This window comes from Eulemur rufifrons, chromosome 10 (genome assembly GCF_041146395.1).
Source record: "Eulemur rufifrons isolate Redbay chromosome 10, OSU_ERuf_1, whole genome shotgun sequence".
NCBI classification, from domain to species: Eukaryota; Metazoa; Chordata; class Mammalia; order Primates; family Lemuridae; genus Eulemur; species Eulemur rufifrons.
Genome location: NC_090992.1, coordinates 29,456,637 through 29,475,566, shown reverse-complemented (window position 1 = coordinate 29,475,566; position 18,930 = coordinate 29,456,637).

Here is an 18,930-nt window from a genome sequence, read left to right as displayed (position 1 = left end):
CCACATTTCGGGATGAATCCAATTACCTGCTGAAATGTACATTACATTTTGACTCCCCCATCTCTATAGTGTGGAAAGAATTGAAATTCTCCTCTCTATGTCTTATTAACAGGGTGGATTGGTGATCATTCCTGAGAATGAGCCCCTTTTCAGAGGGTAGTATTACACAGCCCTGGAAATTAGAAAAGCAGTTCATCAAGCCACGGTGAGGCCCTTCCCCTGGGGCTTCCCGCTGGCTGCTGTCCCCTCTGCGCGCTTGACCACTCCCACCGGCTCAGGACACTGAGCTGACTCGATCTCACCGCGCCCATCGGCTGCTCCAGAGACACGCTCAGGAAAATCATATTTGGAGCTGCTCAGTCTCTCGAGTCAGAAAATCTGATTAGATTTCCACACCTTCCAAATACAATACTGCATGCGGCTGGTCAAGCAAATCACTGGGCACTTTTACGCAGGCGTTGCACGGAGACGTTCCCGGGCCCCTGGGCCACGACCGCCTTCCAGGACCGGGGGCTCTTGGAGAAGCAGCCAGGGCTGTGCGGGCCCGGGCTGAGCTGGGGGTGTGGTTGAGGACGAAGCAAGTACAATTTCGGGGCACTTGACAGTTTACAAAGCACCTTCATGCTCATCATTTTGAGCTTCTAAACAAATACATGAGGTAAGACTAAAAGAAGGTGTTCTTCTGATGTCTATGTTCCAGTTTTTTGTTTTTTTTTTTAAATTGAGTTCATATAATGGCTGACCCAGTTCCATGCACTAAGAGGCAAAGCGGAGACACAAAGCAGGGTTTTGTGCTTCCAAGTCCCATGTTTTTAGCATTTTCCTGCCGTGCACAACGCTGAACACCCACACTCATCAGTAACAGCAGCAGAGAGCATTTCGTGAAGTCCTGTGTGCCAGAAGCTCCGCACAAAGCTTTTCCTGTGTCATCTTCAGTCACCCTGTGTGATAAGTACCAAAATGTCCCTGTTAAGCAGAGTAGAGCTCAGAATGACTGTAAGTTGTCTAAGGTTTACCTGTCTCCATGCTGCAGCTCTTACTAAGATGCTAGCCCGCCTTCCCCTAGGCCACTAAAACTTCCTTAACCTCAGGGAAATTGGCTTGATCCACACATGTGATTTCTCGGTTCTACCCTTAAACATGACATAACTTTGGGAGGGTCTCACACTCTCAGCAGCCCCTAAAGGGATACCTCCTTATAAGGCTGGGGAGGTGATAAAAGGTAACCATGGAAATACGGTTATAATTCCTCTTTAGGTAAACAGCAAATGTTAGTAATAAGACAGGAATCTTTCCACATTAAAAAAGAATACTATTCTTAACATCTTAACCCTTTCTTTATTTTTCCCTCATCCCTACGAACATTTACTTAGGTGATATTGCCACAAACACCGAGGGGCAGTTAGGACCTTAGAAAGAAAGTGAGAGCACAAGGATTGTTGTGTTTTGTGGGTCTCTTTGATTTGTGTGATGCACAGTTGAACCCTTCTGTTGCTTGAGGAACCCCTCGCATTGTAAAATGTTGGAGGATGAGGCAGGAGAAGGGTGAGGAGAAAGAGAAGCAATTTCTAGAAGAGGATAAGGGGAAAGGGGAAGGCTCAGTGCTCCCCCAGCTGTCCTTTTTGTCATTTTGAGTGAGGTGAGGGTTCAGGGGATGCTGGAGGAAAAGGTACTTCACAACTGTGGTGGCTTGAACTGAGCGAGTCAGGAGAACTGGAACCATCCGTCTCATCCAGTTTCTTTTTATTCCGGAAAGCAGAGCAGGAAGCAAATTGAGAAAATGACTGTCATGATTCATAACTCTTTTGTAATGAGACTTTTCTTTAAAGAGGTTCAAGTATAAACTTGAGGATGAGGCTTCCTGCCTCTGGGTGCCCTTCCTTTCCTTTCCTTGTTACCTGTCCAAGTCTCATGCCTCCTTCAGGAAGTTCCAATGCCAAGAAAACCTTCCTAACTCTTCTACCCATTCAGAAAACATTAATTGTCAGAACTCAACAAACAAGTATACTTACACTGTTTTCCAATTATTTATTTAGTCTTGTAGTTTCAACTAAACCTCAGAATACTTGGGAGCAATAATCATAGAGTCATCCTTTCCCTAATGTGTCTTGTACCATTTGCAACTTAGTGGGGCCTGGGCACATAGTAAGTGATAAATAAACCTGAATCAGCGCCTGTTAATTATGATATACATGCAAAACTTTGTCTCTCGGTCGTACAACTCTTAGAGTACCTTAGTACGGAGGCTATGCACACAAATCCAAATATGGGCCAATGACTATTGGTGAGGAAAGAGAATTTGCAAGTTCACTATTAATAAACTAATAATACTTAACCTTCTATTCTGAAAGCTAATGTGGAAAATAATTTCTTGCTAATCCATGAGACTTATGAACATTTGTACATTTCAATGGTATATGTGGATCACATTGTATTTCCTATACATGCATACCTCAGAGATACTGTGGGTTTGGTTCCAGACCATTGTCATAAAGTGAGTCACACACATTTTTTGGTTTCCCAGTACATATTAAATTTATATTTACATGATACTGTAGTCTATTAAGTATGCAATAGCATATCTTAAAAAAAGATGTACATACCTTAATTTGAAATATTTTATTGCTAAATAATGCTAATGATGTCTGAGCCACTCGTAAGTAATTTTTTTGCTGGTGGAGGGTCTTATCTCAATGTTGTTGGCTGATGACTGAGGGTGGTGGTTGCTGAAGGTTGGCAGGGCTGTGGCAGTTTCTTAAAATAAGACAACAATGAAGTCTGCCTCATTGATGGATTCATCCTTTCACAAAAGATTTCTCTGTAGTATGCGATGCTGTTTGATAGCATTTTACCCACAGTAGAACTTCTTTCAATCAGTTGACATTGAGAAATCTCAATTTCTCAATTGAGAAACCAATCTCAACCCTGCCATTGCTTTATCTACTCTGTTTATGGAATATTCTAAATCCTTTGTTGCAATGTCAACAATGGTGCACAGCATCTTCACCAGCAGTAGAATTCATCTCAAGAAACCACTGTCTTTGCTCATCCCTAAGAAGCAACTCCTCGTCTGTTCAAGTTTTATCATGAGATTGCAGCAAACCAGTCAAACCTTCGAGCTCCACTTCTAATTCTAGTTCTCATGTTATTTCCACTCCATTTGCAGTTACTTCCTCCCCCCACCAACTTTTTGTTGAAGTGTCTTAAACCCATGAGTCATCCATGAGTTGGAATCAACTTTTTCAAAACTTCTGTTAATGTCGATATTTTGAACTCTTTCCATGAATCACAAATGTTCGTAATAGCATATAGAATGGTGAATCTTCAGGAAGGGTTTCAATTTTTTTTTGCCCAGATCCATCAGAGAAATAAGAATCTATGGCAGCGATAACCTTAGGAAATGTATCTTGTAAATAATAAGACTTGAAAGTCAAAAATACTCCTTGATCCATGGGCTGCAGAATGGATGTTGTGTTAGCAGGCATGGAAACAACGTTAATCTTGTGCATCTCTATCAGCTCTTGGGTAACTAAGTACATTGCCAAGGAGCAGTAATATTTTGAAAGGAATCCTGGGAGAAGTAGGTCTCAATAGTGGGCTTAAAATATTTATTAAACCATGCTGTAAACAGTGTGCTGTCATCCAGCCTTTGTTGTTCCATTTCTGGAGCATAGGCCCAAGTAGATTTAGCATCATTCTTAATGGCCCTAGGGTTTTCAGAATGTCAAATGAGCACTGACTTCAACTTAAAGTGACCACCTACATTAGCCCCTAACAAGAGAGTCAGGCTGTCCTTGGAAGCTTTGAAGCTAGGCATTAAATTCCTCTAACTATATGAAAGTCCTAGATGGTATCTTCTTCCAATACAAGGCTGTTTTGTCTTCATTGAAAAAAATCTGCTTAGTGTAGCCACCTTCATCAATTATCTTAGCGAGATCTTCTGGATAACTTGTTGCAGCTTCTCCATCAGCACCTGCTGCTTTTCCTTGCACTTTTTATGTTATAAAGATGGCTTCTTTCCTTAAGCCTCATAAACCAACCTCTGGTAGCTCCCAGCTTCTGCAGCTTCCTCACCTCTCTCAACCCTTATAGAATTGAAGAGAGTTAGGACCTTGCTCTGGATTAGGCTTCGGCTTAACAGAACATTGTGGCTGATTGAACCTGTCCAGATCATTCAAACTTTTTCCATATTAGCGATAAGGCTGCTGCACTTTCTTATTTGTGCATTCACTGTAGCAGCATGTTTAACTTCCTTCAAGAACTTTTCCTTTGCATTCACAACTTGGCTAATTGTTCAGTGTAAGGGGCCCAGCTTTCAGCCTATTTCAGCACTTGACATGCCTTCCTCACTAAGCTTAATCATTTCTAGCTTTTGATTTAAAATGAGAGACGTGCAACTCTTTAAACACTCAGAGGTCATTGTAGGGTTATTAATTGACCTAATTTCAATATTGTGTTTTAAGAAATAGGGAGAGAGACAGGGGGGTGGTAGTTGGTGGGGAAGGCCAGTCAGTGGAGCAATGGAGTAGGAAGAATATATAAGACATTTATTTATCAGTTACATTTGCCATCTTCTGTGGGCACAATTCATGTTGCCCCAAAACAATTACAATATTATCATCAAAGATCACTGATCATACATCACCACATATAATCATAATTTAAAAATTTCGAATGTTGTGAGAATTAGCAAAATGTGACACACACACACAGTGAACACCTACTTTTGGAAAAATGGCACCAATATACTTGCTCATTGGAGAGTTGCACAAACCTTCATTTTGTAAAAAAATACAGTATCTGAAAAGCATAATAAAGCAAAGTGCAATAAAATAAGGTGTACCTGTACTTATCATGGAGGCTGCCTGAGTAAATGTTATGCCTTAGTCCAAATAGCTCTAATTAAAGCAGAAGTGTTTAATTAAACTGGAAAACAAACTCAACATACATATTCTTGGATGTTAAATCAACCAAAAGCAATATAGCAGGGGTTAATTTATATCTGCCACTGGAGAAGAAGGGTTCTTGCTAGATTTAACAAGTATTTTAAATCTCTCCATTGCAGGGAACATTAAGAGAAATAGGACAATATATGAAATATTGGTTTTGAAAAATAGCACAAGAGAAAATAAAAGGGCCAAACTTTAATACGTTGCTGTCATTCAGAATAAAGTGTTGGTGGCATAGTATGGAAGGTCTGCTATAGGCCTTGGAGGTGAGCTTACCCAGTCTCTGTACGTAACAGGTAAGAAAACTGAAGTTTGGAAATGTTAAATGATGCACTCAGAGTCCCACAGTTGAGTGGTCAGGAGACTAGGTTCTAGTTTCAATTCCACTTTCAATGAGATATACACACTTTAGAAATATAAAGATGACAGATATTAATGTGAAATAGAATAGTGTAGCAAATTTTACAAAATTCTTTATATTCATTCACTGTGTTTCTTCAAGGTAGGCAGGAGGATTTGTCTTTTTAATTTTGGAAATTCTACTGCCCAGAATATTAAAACACTATAGTAAATTGAGTGCTGAAAAGCCAAAGAAGGCCTCATCCCTATTCATCAGATGTAAATGTAATGATTTGACTATCGCTGTCATTAACTGGCTAATAACTATTTATGACCCCAGGATGCAGTTTCTACTCAGTTAATGGGCTCCGTAGTAAAGCTATGATTTTATTTCAGCTGTTACGGCTCTTGGTTTCAGTGTTGCTTGCATTAAGGGATGAGCAGGCTCTGCTGATTATCCATATAATAAGAGATCATGTTCCAAGGGCCTTCAGAAAAACTCTCATCAAACAAAATTGGAGTTATGCCTGAGAAGGAAGCCTTGCAGAATAACCTGTTGATTGCCCCAAATAACCCTCACAAATCACACTTAAGGGAAATTGATCATACATTTTCTCAGCCACATTTTTAAGCAATTGTGAATCACTAAGTGCTGGGGAATTGTATCTGCTGACACTGTTCAACTAAGATTTTTCCAAGTCGCTTTCACTTAGCCTTAGAGATTCCACTGCCCCTTGCAGGCACAGCTTTGTGGAAAATACAGTCCAGTCTGGCTCAGAGTGCAGGGGCTGTTTCTGAATGCTTGGCCAGATGGGCTCAAAGGAAGAAGAAGGCCACATAATGCTTCATCTGGTATGCTGACCATCCTCCAAGCCAAGCTCCACTTTTTCCTCCTCCTAGTTTTTTTCCCCTAAAAATCTGCTTTTTTCCCAAGATTGTATTCCTTTATTTAACCTGTATTTAATGAACATATATGATGTTCCAGGGCTAGGGAAGATGTGAAGGAAGTTGAAGATACGTTCCCTGTTCACTCCAACCCTGCAATGTAGTTTACGAGATGAAATATACACAGACTCAATTTTTCTAGAATCTACGCACTTCCTACTACCTCCACCATATCACTCCTTGAAATTACCACTTTTGCGTGGACTACTGCAATGGCAATAGGCCTAACTGACGTCCCTTTGGCCATTTTTGCTAAAACGTCAATCAGATCATTTCAGTTCTTTCCTGAAAATCCTCTAATGGATTTGTATCTTGTTCAAAGTAAAAGCCAAAGCCCTCCTGGAGGCTTATAGGCCCTCTGTGACCTGGCCCCGTTTTGGGTCTGTCATGATTTCCTGCCACCTGTCGTCATTCCTCACTCTGATCTGGCTCTGCTACCCCTTTGCTCTTCCTCAAACACAATAATGACTCAAGCACCTTAAGGCTTTTGCCCTGGCTGTGCCCTCTGCCTGGGATGTTTTTTCCCCCTAACATTCACATGGGGTTTGCCTTCATTTTATTTAGTTTTTTTTGTCAAATATGAACTTGCCAGTGAGGACTTTTCTGACCAACCTATCTAAAATACACTACCACACCCTGCCTTCTCCTCCTCCTTAGCATTTAAAAGCACCCGATTGATTTATTTTTGTCTCTCCGATTATGTAAGTCTGATGAGAGCAGAGACTTGGCTTAGTTCCCTAGTATGTCCATAAAACCTAGAACCATGGCTGGCTCATAGGAGACCGTTAGTACATTGGTCAAACTGGAAAACCTCAGTGCCTCAATGACAGAAGACAAATGATGGAGTGAATGAATAAATGAATAGCGCACCCCGATGAGCTTCCCACGGTCTAGCAAATGAAGTCCTATCTGTGTATCCTGGCCTTCAAAAGTTACTCCATTAGGAATATTTTCAAATTCAACTAAGAAAATATTAAGTCAGTAGTTTAAGCAATAGCGACGGTCAATTAGATCATACAACACTGCCTGGATAGAAGCAGCCTTGACCCAGTTAGTGCTTAAAAATGTATCAAAAACAGAACCTTGTTCTGTGGTTACTCTGAAGAATCAACTCACAAAAGGCAGATACATTGGAGAAAAGACACACAAATTCACTTAAGGTGCACACATAGAAGCCTTCAGAATGAACACCCAACCTCCCAGTGGGGTGCAGAAGCTTATATACCATTTTGAGGTTACAGGAAGAATAGGGGGTTTGGATCCTGGCAAAATGGGTTATGGGAAGTGGAGAGAGGAGCAATTCTGTTGAGGGTCAATAAATGGTTACTAGGGAGAATGCAGTGGGCTTGCAGAACACGAGGTGGTCTGCATGTTGGTCCTGGAGAGCGGACAATGGTTTGTGACAAAAGTCTGTTTAGGTTTGTGGACAGACTTCAGTCTTTCTTCATGCAATATGGGCTTAATTAGTGAAAACTCAGGGAAGGGACCAGAAGTCATTGTTTTCTTCCGTGGTAGGTCTGCACTTGAGGCAGATAAGGGAACTTCCGAGAAGCCTATGTGTTGGGAGAGCCTTGGGGGTAGGTCAGAGGGAACTTGAGGCTTCCTAAGTTCAGCATGTCAAAACATCATATTTTAGGGTATCAGTTTCTGAGCCTTAACAACTCTGACTGTTCTTAGCACGTTGGCTTATAGCCCATGGTCCTAAGACACTGGCTGTACAACCAGGCAGCATGTACATATTCAAGGCGTGGAAAGTAGAAGTGGTAATAATAGTGACATTTAACCCATTTTTCAGAAAAATAAGAACTTTCCCAGATGGCTCTTCCTAAGAAACTTTTCATTATAATTGTGCAACTTACTCATTCCTCAAGGCAAGTGGAATTTTTCATTTTCCCAGCCTCTAGGGACAAGATGGAAAAGAAATAGGTTATGAATGGGTTTTATGTAAGGTACGTACATGGAATACATACATAGCCAACCTCTGCTGTCTGTCACCTAAGGTCTTCCATGACATGGCCCCCACCTGATTCACCACTGCTCTATTACACATAGTCCCTGTTCCAAACTCAACTGTTTACTGTTACCCAGACAATTCTCCTCTTTTTCATAGTTTTTTTAAAACTTTATTTTTTAATAGAAAAAATTGAGAAGATAGTACAGTGAGGTTCCATATACCCCACACATAGTTTTCTTATTACTAAACATCTTATGTTAGTATGGTACATTTTTTATAACTAATCAATATTGATATATTCTTTTTTTTTATTTCAGCATAATATGGCAGTACAAATGTTTAGGTTACATACAGTGCCTTTGCCCCACCCAAGTGGGACTTTCAAGCCTGTCCATTCTCTAGACAGTACACACCACACCCATTATCTGTGAATATACTCATCCTCTCTTCCCTGCTACCTGCCTGACACCCTGCTGAATGTTTGTGGGGGTTTGTTTGTTTGTTTGTTTTTGTTTTTGAGACAGAGTCTCATTCTGTTGCCCAGGCTAGAGTGCCATGGCATCAGCCTAGCTCACAGCAACCTCAAACTCCTGGACTCTGGCAATCCTGCCTCAGTCTCCTGAGTAGCTGGGACTACAGTCACACACCGCCATGCCTGGCTAATTTTTCCTATATATTTTGACTTGTCCAGCTAATTTCTTTCTCTTTTTAGTAGAGACAGGGCCTCACTCTTGCTGAGGCTGGTCTTGAACCCTCAAGCAGCTCAAACGATCCTGCTGCCTCGGCCTCCCAGAGTGCATTACAGGTGTGAGCCACCACGCCTGGCCCGATGAATATTAGTATATGTGCACACAAGTGTTGATCAGTTAGTACCAATTTGATGGTGAGTACATGTGGTGCTTGTTTTTCCATCCTTGTGATACTTCACTTAGTAGAATGGGTTCCCGCTCTATCCAGAATAATACAAGATGTGCTAGATCACCACCGTTTTTTTTGTGGCTGAGTAGAACTCCATGTTACATATATATACTACATTTTCTGAGTCCACTCATGTATTGATGGGCACTTATGTTTTTTCCACATCTTTGCAATTGTGAATTGTGCAGCTAAAAACATTTGAGCGCAGATATCTTTTTTGGAGCATGTCTTTTTTTCCTTTGGGTAGATGCCCAGTAATGGGATTGCTGGATCAAATGATAGTTCTACTTGTAGCTCTTTGAGGTATCTCCCTATTACTTTCCACAGAGGTTGTGCTAGTTTGCAGTCCCACCAGCAGTGTATGAGTGTTCCTATCTCTCTGCATCCATGGCAACATTTATTGTTTTGGGACTTTTTGATAAAGGTCATTCTCAATGCAGTTAAGTGATATTTCATGGTGGTTTTGATTTACATTTCCCTGATGCTTAGAGATGTTGAGCATTTTTTCATATGTTTGTTGGCCATTCGTCTATCTTCTTTTGCAGAGTTTCTGTTCATTGTCCTTTGCCCACTTTTTAATGGAGTTGTTTGATTTTTTTTCTTGCTGATTTTCCTGAGTTCTATATAGATTATAGTAATCAGCCCTTTATCAGATATGTAGCATGCAAATATTTTCTCCCATTCTGTAGGTTGTCTGTTTGTTCTAATGGTGGTTTCCTTGGCTGTACAGAAGCTTTTTAATTTGATCATGTCCCATTTATTTATTTTTCTTGTTGCTATGATTGCCTTTGGGATCTTCCTCATAAATTCTTTCCCTAGGCCAAATCTATTAGAGTTTTTCCAACATTTTCTTCTAGAATTCTTACAGTTTCTTGCCTTAGGTTTAAGTGTGTTATCCACGGTGAGTTGATTTTTGTGAGGGGTGAAAAGTGGGGATCCTGTTTCAGTCTTCTATGTGCCACTATCCAATTTCCCCAGAACCATTTATTGAATAAAGATTCTTTTCCCCAGTGTATGTTTTTGTCTGCTTTGTCAAAGATTAGATGACTGTATGACCATGGTTTCATATCTGGGTTCTCAGGTCTGTTCCACTGGTTTATGTCTCTGTTCTTGTGCCAGTACCATGCTGTGTTAGTTACTATAGCCTTGTAGTACAGCTTAAAGTCTGGTTAAATTGATGCTTCCCAATTTGTTCTTTTTGCTTAAGATTGCTTTTGCTATACAGGGTCTGCTCTGGTTCCACATGAAATGTAGAATTAGTTTTGCTAGAACGGTGAAAAATGATAGTGGCCTTTCAATAGGAATTGCATTGAATCTGTAGATCAGTTTGGGTAGTACAGACATTTTAACAATACTGATTCTGCTGACCATGGGCATGGTATGGTTTTCCACATGTTTACGTCCTGTACTATTTCCTTTCTTAGTGTTTCATAGTTTTCCCTGTAGAGATCTTTTACCTCCTTAGTTAAATATATTCGTAGTTATTTTATTTTCTTTGTGGAGGTTATTGAGTCTTTGATTTGGTTCTCAGTTTGACTGTTGCTGGCATCTAGGAATGCTACTGATTTCTGTACGTTGGTTTTGTAACCTGAGACTATGCTGAATTTGTTTATCAATTCCAGTTAGTCTCATGTCAGAATCTTTGGGGTTTTCTAAATATCATATCGTCAGCAAAGAGCGATAGTTTGACCTCTTCTGTCACCATTTGGGTGCCATTGATTTCCTTCTCTTGTCTGATTGCTCTGGCTAGGGATACATTAAATGGGGTAAATGAGATAGCTGTCACCTCAAATATTTCTTTGTGTTGAAAACATTGTAATTTTTCTTTTCTAGATATTTTGAAATATAGAAGGAATAAGTTCTAGTATTCAATAATACACTGTAGAAATTCTAGTAACACTAATTTATTGTATCTGTGTATTTATACTACTTAACCAACTTCTCTTCATTCTGTCTCCCCAATTCCCTCACCAGCCTCTGATAGCCACCATTCTGCTGTGTGGGACTCTATGAGATCCATGTTTTTTAGCTCCCCACATATACATGAGAACATGTGTCATTTGTCTTTCTGTGCCTGACTTTTTTCATTTAACATCATGACCTCCAGTTCCATCCATTTGGCTGCAAAATGACAGGATTTTATACTTTTTTAGGGCTGAGTAATATACCATTGTGTATACAGCACATCCATTGATGGACCCTTTGGTTGATTCCATATTTTGGTTGTGAATGGTGCTGCAATACACATAGGAGTGTAGATATCTCTTTGATATACTGATTTCCTTTATTTTCGATATGTATCTAACAGTGGGATAGCTGGATCCTATGGTAGTTTTATTTTTAGGATCCCATCCAGAATACCTTACTTACATGTTTGTGTCATGTCTCCTTGGGCTCCTCTTAACTGTGACAGCTTTTCAGTCTTTTCTTGTTTGTGATGACCTCGACAGTTTTGAGTAATACTGGTCAGGTTTGGTCTCTTCTTCTTCATTTGTTTATTCATTTACTTATAGAAGTATGGACTCATCAATTTTTACTTTAAAAATAACAACATTTTTCTTATAAAGTACTGATCATAATCCAGTACTCTTTGGATGTCCTTGTTTATTCACCTATTAAAGGGCATCTTAGTTGCTTCCATTTATTGGCAATTATGAATACAGCTGCCCTAAACATCCACATGCAGGTATTTATGTGGATGTAATTTTTTACATCAGTTGAAAAAATTGTAAAATTGTGACTATATTTAGCTGTGGGGAAAAAATGGCAAAATGTCTTCCAAAGTGACTGTGCCATTTTGCATGCCCACCAGCAATGAACAAGAGTTGCTGTTACTTCGAATCCTTGCCAGTATTTGGTATTGCCATTTTTGTTTTGAATTTTTTATAATTCTAATAGAGGTACCAGTATCTCATTGTTGTTGTCATCTTCAAATTTTTATGCCCTCACTCACGACAGAAAAATTGTGCCCTATCATATATTGATACCCTTAAAGGCCAATTTTAAATGCCATTTTTTTCATAAGGTATCTCTCAAAACATCCCCCTTCCTAACAAAATTAACTTCTTCCTCCTAACATTCTCTATTACTAACATAAACTTTTTAATATTTGAAAGTGACTGAGATCTTCAAGATACTGCAATACCAGTTTTCACTCAAATGTTAGTATTCCAGAATTAAAGTATTTATCAGCTCTTTAGATGCTTCCTGATAGCTGCCATGTAGATGCCAGTGAAGAGGAAGCAACAAAGCCACCTTGAGGCAGAGGGTCCTGGGAAGGCAGCTTGGTTCACTTACCAAGGACACAATTCATTCCCACCTACTAGTCTTACCCTATAGGGGATTGAATCATCTTCCCAAAGTCTGTCCTGCCGTGAGCTGTCAGAGTAATTCTGAATTGTTGACATCATGAATGCAAAGAGTCTACAGAACATTTCCCAGGGCGTACTATTTTTTTTTTTTTAATTACAGTGATTTCTTCTCTTGCTTTATTTCCTTTCTAGACTGTAAGGATGTGAGAATAGAATATGCTTCAAATAAATTTTATATTCAGTAAATATTACCAAAAAAATAAAGAATTTCTGTAGGGTTTTAAAAGCAAAAGATTATTTTTCCTTACAACAGAATTATCTTACAGTTTAATTGATTTTATGAGATTTCAAAGAAGCCAAAGATAGTAAGAAAACTCTAAGACAGACCATAAATTTAGGCACTTTGTAGAGAAGGCAGCCCCTGCATTCGTATCAAAACCCTTGGGAAAGACATGTTCCCTTTGTCCCCATAAAGGCTGTGGCGTGGGTGCTGGAGCCAAAGTGATCAGCTTGCTCATTGCCATGGCAATGTAGCCACTCTTGCTGCAATCAGCAGGTCCCCAGTTCTGGCCCCTGCAGACTAAAGCCACCCACCTATTTTCTTCTCTGTGTTTCCTACCTGGCATGAGGCCTTTTATTCCATACAAGGCAGGGTTGGGAAATTTTGTCTCTGCCAGTGGGCTCATCACGTTAGGGGACAGGTAAGCATAAAAGGATGGCTGGGGGAAGGGGGGCCGATAACCTCAGGGAATTGTAGGAGGTTGCCTCTTTCTTAAGAAAGCAAGGCATTTTCAAGGAGGCACTTCTCAAGAAAATCCTCCTCAGTCCCAAATATATGGTTCTATGTTCTGGATGTTTCCCGAAGACAAACCCAGAACACAGGTGACTCCACAGGCCTGGGACGGCACTAAGCAGGAGAACGTAGCTCAGTAAACAGGGGCCTTGAATCAATAACGTCTGGGTTCCTAGAGGGTCCCTGATGCTTTGTCATGTTCAGGACTGATCCTGGTGAAAGAAGGGGAAATAAACTTAGGAGGCATTTGAAGGGGTGGTAAGTTATTTCTTAGCAATCAAAGAGACAGAATTTTCTTTTCCTATTCAATAGTATTTTTAAGTACCAGCTCCATGGCAAGCATTGGGGATACATCATAAATCAAGAGTGCTCTGTCCCTTATAAATTAAGTAGATATTTAAATTCCAGTTAACTATTTTTCTGGGTTACATTATTTAGAAGATATCTACATTTTCTGACAATCGTTATTAACACTATTATCAACAATTCTAGTAACAAAATCTCTACATGTTTATAGTACTGTACAGCTGTCACGAAATTCGTAATTTCTTAAAACCACCCCCTGAAGTAGGTCAGGCTGGAGTTACCAGCTCTGTTTTGCAATTGAGGAAACTGAGGCTCAGAGAGAGTACCTGACTTGCCCAAGTCTAAACACCTGTCTTTCGAGGTGTGGCCTGAGGACCACTTGCATTAGACTGACTTAGAGATGTGCCTGTGAAAAATAGAATTTTAGGGACAACTCGAGTTCTACTGGGTCACAATCTATAGAAGTAGAGTCAGGAACTTTCACTTTCCAGTGGTTCTAAGTCCACTCACCACTGCCATATAGATTGGTTCATTTAGGATTTTAACTCGGGTATTCTGAGCCTTTTACAATTCCTACCACATCGTGGTGTCAGCATGACCCAGGAGAATTGCCTCCTCTTGGGAACCTGAAGCAGCTTTGAGACTTGATGTATATTCCTCAGTACCTTCCTGGTTAAATGCTTCTGTGGAAAGGAGGCTCTCCGGATGCTGATTCAATTTTCTTATCAACTACTCTCAGCCTCCCAAGGCTGACCTCTCAGAGCACAGAACTACCACGAAGAGCTTGGTTCACCAGGCCCCTCCTGTCTCTTTGCTGGGGGCAGCATTTTGTCCTTGGTGTTTTCTATTTTGACAGCTCATCAGCAGAGCCCCTGGAAGGTGGCAGGAACCTCACTGTGCAATTAAGTCTTAAGTATCACCAGAATATGTGGAGGAGGAAAACGAAGAGACCTGCGTGGAGGCAGCTGAAATACATGAGCTTTGACAAGCAGATTAACCATCCTTCAATAGTGAGGAATTGCCTAGATTTCGAGCACGGTGTCTAAATGCAGTGGGATACATGTACAGGCAGCCCCTGGGTCCCTAACTTAGGATTTTTCAACTTTACCATGGGTTCATCAGGGTACGAAATGCATTTTGGACTTTGGATATTTTTGATATGATGGGATTTATCAGGATGTAACCCTATCATAAATTGAGAAGCATCTGTACTTCCCTTCATAAATTATTAAGTATTGTACAAAAGTAAGGAATCATCATCAATGTAACAAATATTTATTAAACATCCACTCTGCTATGGGCATCGAGATTGTAGCTGCAAAGAACAGTCAAAATCCCTGTATGAATTTAAAGCACAAAAAATTAGCAGGGGAGTTTTTTAAGTGCCAGCTGCCCCTTCTCCTTGCACGGTACCCTGAGATAAAATGAGTCTTTCTGCTGCTGCAGCTGGTGGCTCCAGCGTCTGTCTTTATGGCACCAGATTGTCTGCATGAAGTTTCATCCTGACTTTTAGTTTCATTAGAAAAATCTGTGAGTTGAGAGCCAAAGAGGGAAGATGAGAGAAGATGGTGGACTAGACGCAGCCTGTGTGCATTGCTGTCAGGGAGAGCATCAAAAGTTGTAGGCCGATGCCTACCTATGGATGGCTCTTCCTGGAAAGAATATTGTAAAACTCTGGAGAAGTGACGAGGGACATTCAGAGTGAAGGAGAGGGGATGTGGTGAGAAAAGCTATGATTCCTGCCCTCCAAGGACTCGCTCTTCAGCGTATGAGTAGGTAAAGGAAGCGAAAGGTGAAGAGTGAGGGGAAAAGTCTAGAAGAGTTCCCATAAACTAGCTTGGGTACCTGGATGGATGGAGTTTCTATTAACTGAGGCAGAGAAATCTATAGAAGGGAAACAGGTTTTAAATGTGAGGCAAGTTCAATTCGGGGCATCTAAACTGTAATGCAAGACATGGAAATGTCTAGTGGGCAGTGGGCTATGGAATTTCAAAGTTTTAAAAAGAGGTCCAAGTCAGAGGTGTGATGTCAGTTTTGAAAACTACATTAAAACTTTTTTTTTTAAAGACAAATAAGATGGCATATGAATGAGTAAAATTCAAGTAACAGTAACTGTTATTTATAGCTGAGTGGCAGCCTCTGCGCTAAGTGCTTTGATTTATTTATTTTCTATGTCAATTTTATTGAGTAGATACTGACGATTCTCATGTCAAAGATGAGGACACGGAGGCATAGAAATTTTGAGCATCTTGCCCAAGGCTCCACAGGCAGTAAATGGTGGAGACAGCATTCTAACCCTGATTGTCTAGAGCTACTGCTAGATCTATTTGTCTAGATCTATTTTGCTTTCAAAATGATGTCCTTGTGCCTGTCACACACTTAATGCCATAGCAGCCCGGCCATTCACCATCAGATCTCCCCTCATTACACCTGTTCGCTCTCTGTCTCACTCCAGAGCTTGTGAATATCTTGACTAGAGATCTTGCTTTGTTGGTCTTTTATTCATCATTTACAGATTGGGGCAGACAGTGGTAAAATAACTTCCATACAGTCACAGAGTTGGGAAGTGGATGAGGTAGTATTTGAACTCAGCTTGATCTATTTCCAGGACTCATAACTTTCACTGCTACATACACCCATTATACAAAACCGTGTTTTTGGATGCAACTTCGTGATTGGTAGTGGGATACAAAGGGTGGGTGTGGATGGTCTGGGAAGCAGGTAAAGTGAATTCTAATCTAAGAATTTCCATTAATTATGGCTGATAAATGTCACCTGACCCCTGTGATCTTTAAGAGAAATCATTTACATTAGACAACGTATCAAGCTCTACAGCTTTTATGATTTTTAAAGAAATAATTGTAGAAAGAGGAAAGAAAAAATGATTGGACCTCTTCAGAAGGCACCAAAAACTAGCTTTAAAGTACCAAATTATTATTGTTAAATAGAGACTGCTTTAAATGTGATATCTCATTTGACCCTCTCCACAAGTCTAGGAGGTGGCACTGTCATTAATTATACATCCCTGTCTCCATCATTTTTCAGAAGAGGGAGTTTAACTTTCAGTAAGTTAAATAAATCTCTCAAGGACACACAACAGAGCCATTTCAAATCCAGGTTTGTCTCATGCCCACACTTAAGCTCTTAAACACTGTTATTTCTCCTTGATTTACTATAGAAATGATCCCATTAAAATTAAAGTTGGGTCAACAGAAAATTGGAGCAGGTAATGGAACCTAGCAAACTGTGAAAGGCTAGTGAATGAGGTGTGTACCACAATGAAAGCATCTCTCTCTGTCTTCCTGAGAACAGGTTATTCACACCTCTTCATCTGCTCTAAGCCCTCCAGCTTCCCCTTGATGATGCAGAAAAACTCTGCAGTAGGCTCTAGTACAGGGATCATGTGTTAGGGAAAAGTACAAAATGGACCATTTCTACAGTTATCTGGGCATTGGGATAAAAACCGGTGCTAGGAAATAAGGAATACTGTGATGGTAGAAATATTTAAGTTCATACAAGTATATCTGTTAACATTGATTCATAGCAAGGTCTTCTCCCTGGCTCCTTCACTAGACTTTTTAACTTAGGCATTTTGAATTCTTACATTTTAAAACGATCTCACATATTGTCTGGATTTTAGCATATGTCTGGTAAAATCTTTAGTTGAACAATAAGCAGAATAAACAAATGAAAAATAAAGGCTGGAAAAAGAGGAAGCCAGCTAGGACTGGCACCGCAGGTGAAATAAGTGGTGGCATAATCCCTGATTGCCTAAGGTCTTCTCGCTTAATTATACAGCTTTAATTGCTTCAATTAGTGAGTCATTTGATCCCTTGGGTACTTTCTCTTCAACAATGCAAATGACCATTAAAAAATCCAGAGATGGCCATTCATAGCTTAATATAAATTAGTTGACACAGTTTTCTCCCTAACTTTTAGACCAGTTCCTCAATTAGAAGAGTCTGGGAAGAAAAAAAAAAAAAATCACCAGATGCAATCTCTTAACATTAGAGTTAAGGGATTAGGAGGCTAGGAGAGAGGAGTGATCTTATTAGGAATTCGCAGGTAGTATTACAATCACCTTTCTAACCCAAATACGAAAACTGCTGGTACAGTAATCTTTTCATCAATACCATGCTGCCCCTGATGTTAGAATACATGATGATTGTGTTATAAAATAATGTTATTGGCACAGCATAACGTATAGTTAAGAGTGAGATGGAGACAAAAACAGTAGACTCCTCTACTCACTAGTCTGGGGAACCTGGAAATGATTATCTTCTCTAAGCCTCAGTTTATTATGTAAAACAGAGATAAATATTATCTATCTCACTGTTATGAAAATTAAATACAATTCTGCATTTAATGCACTTAGACTGCCTGGTGCCTTGGAACTAGTTAATAAATTCTAACTTTTACAACTTTACTACTTTAGAATTGAATGATTTAAGTCTTGGAAATGGTTTATTACAATATAGATAGATTATGATCCTGGATAGGGATTTTGGTCAAAATGATATCTAATCTTTCTGGGTCATAACTAACCCTCTGTGAGCTGTATCAATAGTTGTCAAATGCCACTATTAGGTGCCACACTGGTAAACAGAGAATAATACACATCCTTGAAAATCTCCTTTCCCGGTATCTCCCTACGTGAACCAGGCACAAAATACCTTGTGCAATTGGTAATTTCCTGAGGTAGATGGTCAAGTTTATCAGGCAAAGGCTGATCATTTTAATTAATCCCTGTGAATTTCCAGTTTACATGAAGCAGCTCTGGTCTTATTAATTAAATCTCACAATTATCAGGTTCTTTTTAAAGATCTTGAAGAAATGGGAGGTCAGTGAAAATTTTTCAAATGAGAATCAAACTGTAATATCTTTAAAAATGTTGGAGGGGTGTTACGATGGGAGAAAAGGAAAAAAGAGCAACTGGAAAACTCAGTTCTCCCGGAAGACTTAGAACGCTGTTATTTGTCAGTGTTCTTAACATTTGGTAGAAAAGCTTTATAAAATTCTCTTTTGCCTAATACAAATTTCAGTGAGAAATGAAATGAAATTACTTGCTTTTAGAGGCCTTAGTAATCAGAAATATGCAGAAGTATAAAAAAATGTTTTTAGTTGCTTCCTTTGTGAAGAGTGGACCCAGTGCCACAGAAAATCTATAATCAGATATAATTTGTTACACAATAACACTTCAGATTAATATTATATTAATTATAAAAACCCTAAACATATGTTTAAGAAGTTAAAGTGGACCTCTCTGGCTTCCACATAGGATGTCAAAAGCTAGAAAGAGTATTGCTTACACTCTAACAATGAGAAAAAGTGGTATAATTTGTGAAAATGTAACTTTTTGTATATTCATCAGAGAGCTGAGATCAGAGAGCAAACAATTAGTCTGAAATCTAATAA